At 44.7% G+C, this 13,721-nt stretch overlaps 1 long non-coding RNA gene across 1 annotated transcript in view; it reads right to left on the bottom strand.

Annotated features, from left to right (window-relative positions):
• Positions 1-13,393, bottom strand: part of LOC129633139 (uncharacterized) — a 45,682-nt gene extending 32,289 nt beyond the window's left edge. Inside the window, exon 1 of the long non-coding RNA XR_008704912.1 lies at positions 13,131-13,393. This is a non-coding gene — a long non-coding RNA (uncharacterized LOC129633139). The remainder of the gene's footprint in view (positions 1-13,130) is intronic.
• Positions 13,394-13,721: the final 328 nt, after the last annotated feature.

Here is a 13,721-nt window from a genome sequence, read left to right as displayed (position 1 = left end):
TACAAAGCCACAGTCATCAAGACAGTATGGTACTGGCACAAAGACAGAAATATAGATCAATGGAAAAAAATAGAAAGTCCAGAGATAAATCCATGCACCTATAGACACCTTATCTTTGACAAAGGAGGCAAGAATATACAATGGATTAAAGACAATCTCTTTAACGAGTGGTGCTGGGAAAACTGGTCAACCACTTGTAAAAGAATGAAACTAGAACACTTTCTAACACCATACACAAAAATAAACTCAAAATGGATTAAAGATCTAAACATAAGACCAGAAACTATAAAACTCCTAGAGGAGAACATTGGTAAAACACTCACCAACATACATCACAGCAGGATCCTCTATGACCCACCTCCCAGAATATTGGAAATAAAAGCAAAAATAAACAAATGGGACCAAATTAAACTTAAAAGCTTCTGCACAACACAGGAAACTATAAACAAGGTGAAAAGACAGCCTTCAAAATGGGAGAAAATAATAGCAAATGAAGCAACTGACAAACAACTAGTCTCAAAAATATACAAGCAACTCCTACAGCTCAATTCCAGAAAAATAAATGACCTGATCAAAAAATGGGCCAAAGAACTAAATAGACATTTCTCCAAAGAAGACATACAGATGGCTAACAAACACATGAAAAGATGCTCAACATCACTCATTATCAGAGAAATGCAATTCAAAACCACCATGAGGTACCATTTCAAGCCAGTCAGAATGGCTGCAATCCAAAAGTCTACAAGCAATAAATGGTGGACAGGGTGTGGAGAAAAGGGAACCCTCTTGCACTGTTGGTGGGAATGCAAACTAGTACAGCCACTATGGAGAACAGTGTGGAGATTCCTTAAAAAACTGGAAATAGAGCTGCCTTATGACCCAGCAATCCCACTGCTGGGCATACACACTGAGGAAACCAGAATTGAAAGAGACATGTGTACCCCAATGTTCATCACAGCACTGTTTATAATAGCCAGGACATGGAAACAACCTAGATGTCCATCAGCAGATGAATGGATAAGAAAGCTATGGTGCATACACACAATGGAGTATTACTCAGCCATTAAAAAGAATACATTTGAATCAGTTCTAATGAGGTGGATGAAACTGGAGCCTATTATACAGAGTGAAGTAAGCCAGAAAGAAAAAAAACCAATACAGTACACTAACACATATATATGGAATTTAGAAAGATGGTAACAATAACCCTGTGTACGAGACAGCAAAAGAGACACTGATGTATAGAACAGTCTTTTGGACTCTGTGGGAGAATGGCATTGAAACATGTATAATATCATATATGAAACGAGTTGCCAGTCCATGTTCAATGCATGATACTGGATGCTTGGGGCTTGTGCACCGGGATGACCCAGAGGGATGGTATGGGGAGGAGGTGGGAGGGGGGTTCAGGATGGGGAACACATGTATACCTGTGGCAGATTCATGTTGATATATGGCAAAACCAATACAATATTGTAAAGTTAAAAAATAAAATAAATTAATAATAAAAAAAAAAGAAAGAAAAGTATAGGTTCAGAGATAAAAGATGCTGTGTAGATTGTCAAGGGGAAGGGAATAGGGAAGGGAAGGACTGGGAGTTTGGGATTAGTGGATACAACCTATTATATACAGGATGGAATATATACATACAGGATGGAATGTGTATATATATATATATACACATATATATGTATATACAGGATGGAATATATATGTATATAGTTGAGTCACTGTTGTACAAATTATGACACTTTGCTGTAGAAATTATTATAAGACAACACTGTAAATCAACTATAAAGTATGGAAGTGTTAGTTGCTTAGTCATGTCCACCTCTTTGCACCCACATGGACTGTACCCACCAGGCTCCTCTGTCCATGGAATTCTCCAGGCAGGAATATTGGAGTAGGTTTTCATTTCCTTCTCCAGGGCATCTTCCTGACCCAGGGATCGAACCCAGATCTTCAGATTGCAGGCAGATTCTTTACTGTCTGAGCCACCAGGGAAGCCCCAATTATACTTCTGTTATTTAAAGTGTCATTAAATGTTTTTAAAAGACAATTATGAGCCTAGAGCCTATTATACAGAATAAAGTAGGTCAGAAAGATAAAAACAAATACGTATCTATGGAATCTGGAAAAACGGAACTGGAGAACCTATTTGCAGAGATGGAATGGAGATGCAGACATAGAGGACATACTTGTGGGTGCAGTGGGAAGGAGAAGGAGCGGTGACTGGGGAGAGTGGCGGGACGTGTATACATTATCAGGTGTAAAACAGACAGCTAGTGAGAAGGTGCTGCCTGGCCCAGGAAGCCCAATCTGGCGCTCTGTGATGACCTAGAGGGGTGGGAAGGGGGAAGGGAGGGGGCTCGGGAGGGAGGGCTGTATGTATAAGGATGGTTGATTCACATTGTTGTATGGCAGAAACCAGCACAAGATCTTAAAAGCTAAAATAATAATAATAATAATAATAAAAAAATTAGTTAAAAAAAAACAAATCTTAATATTTGATTATCTCTGTCAAAAAACTCGCTACAGGTCAGATTCTGGTAAAACCGTGAGCTCCTTCCCAGGAGCGTTTGCTGGACTTGCAGGCATGATGCAGGAAGGGTAAGTAGCCGCAGAGCGTACGGACTCGAGCTGACAGAAAGCCGCACGCCTGCTGCTTTTATGTTTCGTTTCAAGATGCTCCTCCTTGAGGTTCCTGTTAAAATGACACCCCCTCGTGATGTCCTGAAACTTTCAAAGGCTTGGAGGATGAGGACAGACATCAAAGAATCAAGCCAGTTCCACCGGTGAAAGTGTTTAGGCATCACTGGACTCCGGGCAGGCGCTGGACTGTACGCAGGTCATGCTCTTCCATTTGTCTTTGTCTTTCTTACTGGCAGTTTTCCCAAGTGCTTTGATCAGAGTATTTGAATATCGCTAATCATACAGTTACACCACCGAGCAGCCATTGCTAAGCAGTAATGGTTTGTTTATTCCACTTTTCACAAAACGCTGTGAGACTGATGTTCTAATCCCCTGAAATCACAAGAAACCCAGCTCCAGACGATTTCTTCTAAATCTTACACCATCCAATAGAAGTAGCCTGGACTGCCAGGCGGCGTTTATCATACAAGGTCATTACCCATTAACTGGCAGAGAGTGCTTGCATGTTTTGACTTCCAGTAAATATTCCAAGTATTTTCATTCCAGCCCACTCATTGCTGATGAGTTTCCTTGAAGCTGTCATGAATTCTGTTCCTACATTGTAAGAACAGGACTTTTCTAGAAGTAAACAATATGTCACACTGAATCACTGTTTCACTGATTAATATAAATTTATTATTCAAAACACTTTAAAATATTTTTGGTGGTTTAGACATTTTGGTTGCATGTCCAACTCTTGCAGCCCCGACTGTAGCCCACCAGGCTCCTCTGTCCATGGGCTTTCCCAGGCAAGAATACTGGAGTGGGTAGCCATTCCCTTCTCCAAGGGATCTTCCTGACCCAGGGATTGAACCTGGGTTTTGGGCATTATGCTGCTGCTGCTGCTAAGTCGCTTCAGTTGTGTCCGACTCTGTGCGACCCCATAGATGGCAGCCCACCAGGCTCCTCTGTCCCTGGGATTCTCCAGGCAAGAACACTGGAGTGGGTTGCCATTTCCTTCTCCAATGCATGAAAGTGAAAAGTGAAAGTGAAGTCGCTCAGTCCTGCCCGACGCTTAGTGACCCCATGGGATTGGAGCCTACCGGCTCCTCCATCCATGGGAATTTCCAGGCAAGAGTACTGGAGTGGGGTGCCATTGCCTTCTCCATTGGGCATTATAGGCAGATTCTTTACCAGATTCTTTACCAACTGAGCCACCAGGGAAGCTGTTGAGTGACTGATACTAACTAACTAATGGAAGCTGAAGAATGTTTGGGCCTGATTAGATGATCCTCCCATTAATGCCTGAAATAGCGGCATGCCTTAGAGGATTGGGTAGAAAAAGCAAGATAGGATGTCCTGACATTTTGTCAATGATTAAACCAAAGAGTGCACAGTTTGGTGTGATTCTGCACCCCATCTGCCGCCTTGCACACTGAAGGTGACTTCCTCCCAGGGCTCCTGGCCCTGGGCTGTGTCACGAGTCCCTGGACCTCCCTCCCCCACCTTTCAGAGGACATGTGTTTCTTAACTCAGGTGGTTGAGTAGTTGAGCCAGGAAACAGCATTGAGGACACAGACCGGGATGTCACTCACTGGTCCTAACACTTCAGCTTTACCCAACGATGTGTGCATGAGCCGGAATTTCACACCTTCTTTCGAGAGGAGAAATAACACAAGGCGTTTCTCCTGGGAGCATAAATGTGCCCAGAAAGGGACCCAGGAGAAGGCTGGGCTACAGGCTTCCTCCCTTACCTGTGACCTTGAAATGCTAAGGCAAAGGTAGAGAGAAAAGCAATTTCATCTTTGAAATTACACACCACTGTTCTCATTCATCTTGATAAGCACTTTTAAGGAGCCAAAAAAAAAAAAGAAAAAGAGGTAGGAATATTGCTTCTATAAGGGTTATAGAGACCTTCCTTCTACAGAGTCAGTTTAAAGTAAATTTAGATGTTCAAAGATGCATTTGATTTCTATTGTGAGGCCAAATTCGCCACTTTGAAAAGGTTGGGGGAAAAAAAAGAAGAAAAAGACAGGCACAAAAGAAAACAAGTGGGAGAAAATGTATTTAAAAATAAAATTATTTTGTACCCCATGCTTAAAGTAGACATAAAATGAATAGTCCTGAAATGAACTCTACTCTGAAATGTGCTATCAACCCTCACTGCTCATTGATGTCACAGGCATTTTCATTAATGATTTAAAATTGTTTAAATGATTCCTCTGGAAATGCTACATTGATTAGCAAATGTTATCAAATTTTGGTAATAATAGGTTAAATAAAGGGACTTGACAATGTGAAAATAATAGTAGAACATCAAATAGTTTCCTCATCAGAAAGTAATAAGCAGATATATTCTGATTATGATATTTTAGACAAAAATCTAGCTAGCTAATTTTTCTTATAATTCCAGTTGTGTTGATTTAGTGTGTGTGTGTGTGTGTGTGTGTGTGGCCTTTGCCTTGAGAATAACCTCCACTGGCTCACTAGTGTAATCATCAGCTCTTGGAGCCCACCTAGCTAGGGTTTCTCTCAAATGTTCATAAAATAACCCAATGTCTAACCCCAAACCCTCCCTTCTCCCCAAAGTCTAGCATGTCTCCATTGTGATAGGAAAAGGATGTTCCTCTTTGGAGCCCAACACTTGAAAATAGCCTCCCCCTGTTAGCATGAGTGTTTCTTGAGAAAAAAGCCGAGTTGTGGTTTTCAACCCAAGAGGAAGCCGTTTCAGGCAGAAGCAAAGAGCAAAGGCACCAGGGTTCAGTCAGGAGACGGAGCGTCTCAGAAGTGTCTGCAAGAGTGAGCTCTGCCGCAGTTACAAGTTGCTGGAAGAGCCCTGGACTTGCACTGAGCCCAGAGAAGGGCCAGGCCCTCCATGGCCTCTAAGAAGAAGACAACCAGGGCTGTATTAAGACATTCTGGGTGGTTAGCAGGTAGAAAGCAGAAAGCGCCTTCAAAAGCCACTCTTTCCTTTCCTGAAAGCCCCTCAGGACTACTAGAAGCAGCTATGGCATCTCACCTGCCACGGTCAACAGTCACTCAGCACCCTGAGTGGCTCCTCCCCAGAATCTGCACCCTCTCCTTCCAGCACCAGTGCCTCTGATGCATTACGGGATCAGGGACATGCCCTGTGATGGATGAGAGTGAGAAGAGAGACAGAAAACAGCACTCCTAACAAGTTCTAGAATCCTCCACCCCCTGTAGAAGACCAGGGCGTGGGTCTTCTCCCAGCGAGGCTGTCTGCTCTTCTACCCCTCCTACCTGCAGCCTCGGTGGCAGCCTCTCTCTGCCTCATCGTGTCCAGGGCAAGTCTGCACATGTCAGCTTGCTGTCCTTCCACAGAAGGCTCTCAGGCCATGGGCAGGAGAGCAGGAGGGTGGTCACGGAACCCAAAGCCTGGCTGACCACATTTCAGAGACATGGAAATCTGGGAGAGCAGTTCCTCAGTTTCATGGGTGCTCAGTGTCCCCTGACCTCTCCCCTCCAGACAGCATCCTCAGGAGCATGGAGGACATGCAGAGTCATGCTTACACGTCCCTACGGGGACCCTTCCTCCACCAGACCAGGCTTTGAGGCTTGGGGCAAACTACAAACCTCTTTGCACTCTCTCCTTAGTTTTGCATAACAGGGAGGCACACAATACATACAACCCGAGGTCCTGTATGTGGGAAATACTTGGGATTATGTGGGATGCGGGTCCATGCTAAGAGCATCCTTGTTTTCCTTGTAGTGATACACAATCCTGGAGAAAAAGAGAAAATTCCTCCTGATTTCACCTTCTCACACTTAGAACTTTCACTGTGACGGTAGAGTGCTGGTCGCGACAGTAATGCAAATACTGTCAGAGGATTAAGCACGACCGTGGTAGTGAACTCAGGCGCATCATCAGTGTCTCCTGACTCTAAAGTAGCCTAGAAGACAACCACCTTTAGATACTGTGGTGCTGGAGAAGGCTCTTGAGAGTCCCATGGATTGCAAGGAGATCAAACCAGTCCATCCTGAGAGAAATCAACCTTGAATATTCACTGGAAGGACTGATGCTGAAGCTGAATCTCTAGTCCTGTAGCCACCTGATGTGAAGAGCTGACTCATTGGAAAAGACCCTGATGCTGGGAAAGACTGCGGGCAGGAGGAGATGGGGATGGCAGAGGATGAGATGGATAGTATCACGAACTCAATGCACATGAATCTGAGCAAACACCAAGAGATTGTGAAGGGCAGGGGAGCCTGGTGTGCTGCAGTCCACAGGGTCGCAAAGAGTCAGACATGACTTAGCAATTTAACAACAACAAATTCTCAACTTTCTGCCTCCTTATCAGGTGACATTTATTAAGCTGACATTTATTAAGCTGTGAGAGAGTGCCTATGTGTGTCCTTATATACATACATTCATTCAATCTAGACTTTATGGATTCAATCCTTAAAAATATTAACATGATTTTAATCAGCTGATTTACTCAGTCCTTTCTTGTCTGCTTAAGGGACACGGGATTTGAACTGAGAGGGACAACATTTACTGGGATTCATCTAGGAGCACTGATATTCTTAAGAAACCCAATGGGGTGGAATTAAGTGCCAGCTTCCAGGAGGATACTGTTGATGCAATAACTGAACAGTGTAGTCTTCAGCCACTTCCCAGCCTACCCTGGGAATTCCCCAGGTGCTCTGTCTGAGATTAGTTTTGGCACCTCCAAATTTCCATGAATATCTCCCCACAAGCAAAAAGGATGAGTGCTGTTTATTACTGAGCAAGAAGTTATTTTACCTTTGAAGGTAATTATTCTTTTCAAAAGGCATGGAACCACCCTCTCCTTTAACTGAACACCCTTTCCTGGATCTCCAGATTTGCATAGTATACCAGATGGCAGACATCCACTAACGAGTAATTCATTTCTCAAGTAAGAGTCTCAAATGTTGAGAGCAGATTCACTCACTCCTAGAATCCAGAAGCTGGTGAGACAAGCTCTTCATCAGGTAAATTAAGAGATAATCTCTACTGTAGATTGAATTTGAGAGACTTGAGAAAAATGCTGACTTCTTGGGTATTGGGTCTTATGAGGAGACTTCCCTGGTGGCTCAAACGGTAAAGCGTCTGCCTACAATGTGAGAGACCCAGGTTCAATCCCTGGGTTGGGAAGATCCCCTGGAGAAGGAAATGGCAACCCGCTCCAGTATTCTTGCCTGGAAAATCCCATGGACAGAGGAGCCTTGTGGTCTAGAGTCCATGGGGTGCAAAGAGTCAGACACAACTGAGCGACTTCACTTTCACTAAAGTATATTCAATACTCTAAGAGAAATTTTCAGTAATATTTAAAAAGTAAGCCTTCCACTTAAAGTACTTATACATTAATGCATCTTGGTGAGTGATTAAAGTACAAAGGTACTGAACACTTGATTTCATAAGAAAAAAAAAAAACGTGAGTGTACAAAATGGAGAAAACAGGATTATTACTAAAGATTTGCTCTTATGTTGTATTTCTATGCCAACAACACAAGCCCTTCACTCACGGCAGAGCTTAATTGTGATAATGACACAGAAGTGGCTTTTTGAACGGGGTGTCCCAGTGGACGGGAACAAACTTGCCCACGAGACCAGACGCGGGAGGCACGTGATATAAATAATAGATACAAGCGCATGGAATTGGAGCACAGTAGCTGAGTGTCACAAATGGTCTCATGGAAGACAAGGGACAAATGAGAGAGAGTCCAAGACAGACTCTTAGACTGCTTAAAAATCATCTGTTATCTGTTGGAGGAGAGGGACACAGTATCCTAAAGCCCAGATCCTGGCCTGGACCTAATAGTTTGTCTAAATTTCCTAAAAGTTTTAGCATCCAGCCCCAGTTGTTCTGCTTTGTGGTTGGAAAAGTCTGAGACTCTGACGTTCTTAAGTCAACTCAGGTGACTGTTACCAAATACTACAGACTCAGTGGCCTGAAGAACAGACAGTGGTTTCTCCCAGGTCTGGAGGCTGGATGTCCACATGGAGGTGCTGGCTGAGTTAGTTCCCGGTAAGGCTCGCTTATTGGTTGGCAATTGCCTACCTTCTCACTGTGTCCTCAGGTGGTCTTGTGGGTTCAAGAGACAGACAGATAGATAGAGGCTCCAGTGTCTTCCTTTTCATAAGAGGACACTAATCCCATCATGGGCTCCATCATTGTAACTTCACTATATCTAATTACCTCCCAAGACTCCCATCCAGATACCATCACAGGGGGCTAGAGCTTCAATACTGGGATTCAGGGGAGACACCAACATTCAGTCCATACACTGACCCATGGGATGGGGGTGCAACAGCAGACACTGTAGTGAAAGGAATCCGCCCACTTATGTCACGTGACCTGTCAAACTGTTGTTGGAGGTGTCCATGGTGGGAAAACAGGTTTTGTAAAGAATGCAACGTGTCGGAGTCTAAAAATCACAATGCAGGGGGACCCTGGGATCTGAAGCCAAGCCATGACATTTGCAGCAGAAAATACATGCTTTTTTTCAACACAACTGGTAGGCTCCTGGGTCCTATAAAGAAAGCTGAGCACTGAAGAATTGATGCTTTTGAACTGTGATGTTGGAGAAGACTCTTGAGAGTCCCTTGGACTGCAAGGAGATCCAACCAGTCCATCCTAAAGGAGATCAGTCCTGGGTGTTCATTGGAAGGACTGATGTTGAAGCTGAAACTCCAATACTTTGGCCATCTGATGCGAAGAGCTGACTCATTTGAAGAGACCCTGATTCTGGGAAAGATTGAAGGCAGGAGGAGAAGGGGACGACAGAGGATGAGAAGGTTGGGTGGCATCACCGACTCAACGGACATGAGTTTCAGCAAACTCCGGAAGTTGATGATGAACAGGGAGGCCTGGCGTGCTGCAGTCCATGTGGTCACACAGAGTCCGACATGACTGAGTGGCTGAACTGAACTGAGCTGGGCCCTGGCAGTGATGGATGCCTAGCCTGTGCCAGCAAGTGACCATGCACCTAGAATTTTCCATCATGAACTGAGTACTATCAGACCCATCAAGGACTCAGGTCAGGCAGACCCAGAAAAAGCTATACAATGATGGAAGCAGTGAGTCTGAGACAATATGTGCAGGACGGGACCACGGTGACCCTCAGCACATTTGTGCCAGCCACTTCCCCAGCTCAGGCTGACAGCCCCATGGGAGATGCTATGACCAACTCAAAAAGGAGGGGAAACTCTGCACTTAGCTTATGGATAAGTTCATGTGAAAGCTACTCAGTAGTGTTCGACTCTTTGCAACCCCAAGGACTATTCAGTCCATGGAATTCTCCAGGACAGACTACTAAAGTGAGTAGATTTTCCCTTCTCCAGGGTGTCTTCCTAGCCCAGGGATTAAACCCAGGTCTCCCGCATTGTAGGTGTATTTTTTACCAGCTGAGCCACAAGGGAAGCCCAAGAATACAGGAGTGGGTAGCCTATCCCACCTCCAGCAGATCTTCCTGACCCAGGAGTTGAACCGGGGTCTCCTACATTACAGGCAGATTCTTTACCAACTGAGCTATGAGGGAAGCTCCAAGTTCATGAATCCTAGTTAAAAATAAACACTTGTCACACTCCATACTCATTCAAGTGTGGTTTTCAAAAAGAATAGCAAGGGAAGTTACTGCAATAGGAAAAGCTTCAGGGCTGCACTCTGTCATCTCCCACCTGTGGAAATGGAAAGTGCACAAGAGAATATATGTAAATGCATGGGCAGCGGCCACTGGTCTGGCCAACTGGTCGTCACCTAGAAGAAGCAGAACGGTTGGAAGGTCAGGGAAAGAAGTCAGCGGCAGACGCTTGGGGATGAGTATATGGGAGTGGCCATCAAGCCTGAAGATCTGTGTGTTACCCCTCAGTTTCCATCAGAAGACATTCACCAGGGAAGAGACAGGAAAGTGACAGGGACTGGCTCTGCGGTCATCAGCTGTCCCCATGCTGACACGATGGACGCATGAAGCAGCGCTGTGGTTGCACGGGTGGGGCGCGTGTGCGCCAACAGCACGGACTCTGGACACCACTGAGAGCAGTCTCACAGGCGGCTATAAGGCTGCAAGACAAACCGAGCTGCTACACATTTTACTCAGGCGTGGTCTGTGGTGCATGATTATAAAGTTATAAACATACATTGATTATGATGTTAACATACTATAGTATGCCATCTGTGTTACGATACGTTCTACACGGCCAACCTTCCAACAGGGCACTTTTGAGTCTTTCTGCACAAAACAGCACAAGTAGAAATGAAGCAGTTCATCAAACTCATTGTGTAGCCCAGAAAGTTCTTTTTGAATAAAAATGCTGCAATTAATTGCAATCTGTTTTCATTTCCCTCTATTTTAGGAACACATGTGTGTGTGTGTGTGTGTTTTAGTCATTCAGTTGTATCTGACTCTTTGCAAGCCCATGGACTGCAGCACACCAGGCTTCCCTGTCCTTTATTATCTCCCGGAGTTTGCTCAGAATCGTGTCCATTGAGTCGGTGATGCCATCCGACCATCTCATCCTCTGCTGCCCCCTTCTCCTTTTGCCTTTGATGGACAACTGTTGCCATAACTATGATTTATGAAGGAAACAAACTACCTTCGATCCCCCCAATCTGTGTTTACCTTCCGACCAAGGAGCTGATGCCAGTTAACAGACAGAAGAACATTTTCTCCGCGTCTGCCCCATCCCTTCCCTTTTAAAATTAAATCAGAACAAACATATCTTTACTTGTGTCTGTTCATCATCCCCTTGCTCTGATGACTAGGTTTCAAATGTAACATTCAGACACTGCATTTTCCACAGGAACCTGATCCCTCCTGATTTTATTGCAAACCAGGGAGTTGGGGGCCACAAAACCCTCCTTTCACGGACAGGAAGGGTTTCACCTGGAAAAATAAACTGACAAAGACAACATTTCCACGTTGCTGATGGTGTAGAGCCCTTGGAGGAAACCCCATAGGGCCTTTAGTCAATGGTGCATGTTAAACGATGGAAATGCTGGGATGTATGGTAACACTTAATTTGTCTGTTTCCTCTGAGTTCCTCAGAGAGTGGTGCCCATGTGACCACCTGACCGCCCCCACTGTCCTGAAACAACAAGAGAAAACAAGAACCATTTCTCTGGCTGTAGCTCCTTAAAGCACTGGTCTTTTCTGTGGCTTCATCCTTCCTAAAAACGCCATGGAACGATTTGTCCTCCTGAACAAAACTCTACAAATCTGATAACTTCCCTTGTCTAATGTGTGAAAACGTGAATCTGAGAGGAGATACACACAGTGGAAACTCTCCATGTGAGACAGATCACCCTGAGCTGAACTTGGAGAAGCTAAATGTAGGCTTGATCATTCTGCCAGGGATTAGGTCTTTGGAAACCATTCTTGTCTTCTGATTTTTTTTTTTTTTTTTTTGCCAAATCCAGTCAATTGTGTATGAAATTAACCCCTCACCTTTATCAGAATAGGGTCCGGTTTGGCTGGAGTCTGGGACTGGGAATGAAACCAGGGTGCCATAGGAGTGGGATGAGGGAGTCATGAATGTCCCAGATAAATGGAAGATGAGAGCTTTGTCTGCTGACTTCTCTACCCCATCCTTAAATTCTTACTCCTTTGGTTGTCCCTGATAAGAAAGATCACTTCTGGGGCAATGCCATGGCCCCTTTGGAGCTAACATGACTTGGTGCCCCAGTGGTAAAGAATCTGCCTGCCAATGCAGGAGACACAAGTTCAATCCCTGGTCAGGAAGATCCCCTGGAGGAGGAAATGGCAACTCACTCCAGTATTCTTTCCTGGGAAATCCCATGGACAGAGGAGCCTGGTGGGCTACAGTCCATAGGGTCACAAAGATTCAGACATGACTGAGCACTCAAGACCTTTCTAAGAGGGCTCTGTAAAATTTTGCCCTACAAGATGGAATATACTGAGCTGGCCCATGAAGTAGACACGAGTTCCTGGGATTCTGCAAAGCTTCTTTGAGCCAGAATGCTCGGAGAAGGTAGAAGAGGACTTTTCCTGGTTAAGTCACTAAAAACATCACAGTCTTTGACTATTCCTTTAATAATAGTGGTTGCACATCCTCCTTCAGGAAGTCCTCCTAGATTGAGTGAATTTCTGTTGCATGAAGCCTAGATTTGTTGTTGGGCTGATTTAGAGGTTCAGAGGAGAAGGGATGCCCAGGTGCCCTGTGACTCAGTGGGCCCCTGTGCTGTTCCTCTCTGGCATGTCAGGTCAATGTATGGTGTCACTTTGGGACCACCCATGACCCTAATAAGGACCAGCCCAGCCTTGGAGAACACGCACCCCTCCCCCAAGCCTCTGGAAGACTTCAGAGCTCACATCAAAAGCTTGGGTTAAACCTGAGTCTTGCCAAAAGCGGCAACAAAAGTTCTCTTTACTATATTTGGCAAAACTAATACAATATTGTAAGGTTTAAAAATAAAATAAAATTAAATAAATAAATAAATAAAATATCCCCGCCCCCAAAAAAAAGTTCTCTTTAACCCTTGATCAGTGAAGCTCACCTGTAGGAAACATTACACCTTTTCATTAACCTGATGCATTGTCTTCTTAGTATAAACTAGAGACATCTTCTTTCAAGCCTGCAGCCGCTGACACCCCTGGGAGAACTGGGGAGCACCCTGAGCACTCTCTGACTCTGCCCATTAGAGGTTCCCCCACCCCCAGTCCCAAAACTTCAAGCATGCTTTCCTCTTGATACACATGTGGCTGATTTAGTGAAATGAGCAAAAGCTCACATGTTGGCAGGGGAGTCCCGCACACAGACGTGTACAGTGAAACGCATTATATGTTTTCAAATAAAGACCTTGCCTTAAATTAGCAAGTGATTGGATTACTCTGACAGGTTGGCAAAACAAATCATCAGTCAGTGGTTGCCACAACCCCTCTAGAAACATCTTGCTGGGGTCAGGCCAAGATGCTCCCCCACAAGTGCGGGGGAGGGGTAGCAGCGACCAGGGAATGAAAACCAGCAAGGCTGTGTTTTTGTGGCTCTCTTTTAAAGATATCGTTGCAGCCAGGACTCACTTCATTTTAAAGCACCTGTTGGAAACAGATATTTTCTTTTGGACCTGCTGTCAGCCAGCACAAAGTAC

Source organism: Bubalus kerabau, chromosome 18 (genome assembly GCF_029407905.1).
Source record: "Bubalus kerabau isolate K-KA32 ecotype Philippines breed swamp buffalo chromosome 18, PCC_UOA_SB_1v2, whole genome shotgun sequence".
Lineage (NCBI taxonomy): Eukaryota > Metazoa > Chordata > Mammalia > Artiodactyla > Bovidae > Bubalus > Bubalus kerabau.
The sequence above is the reverse complement of the archived record's forward strand: the minus strand, read 5'-3'. Positions and strand labels throughout refer to the sequence as shown.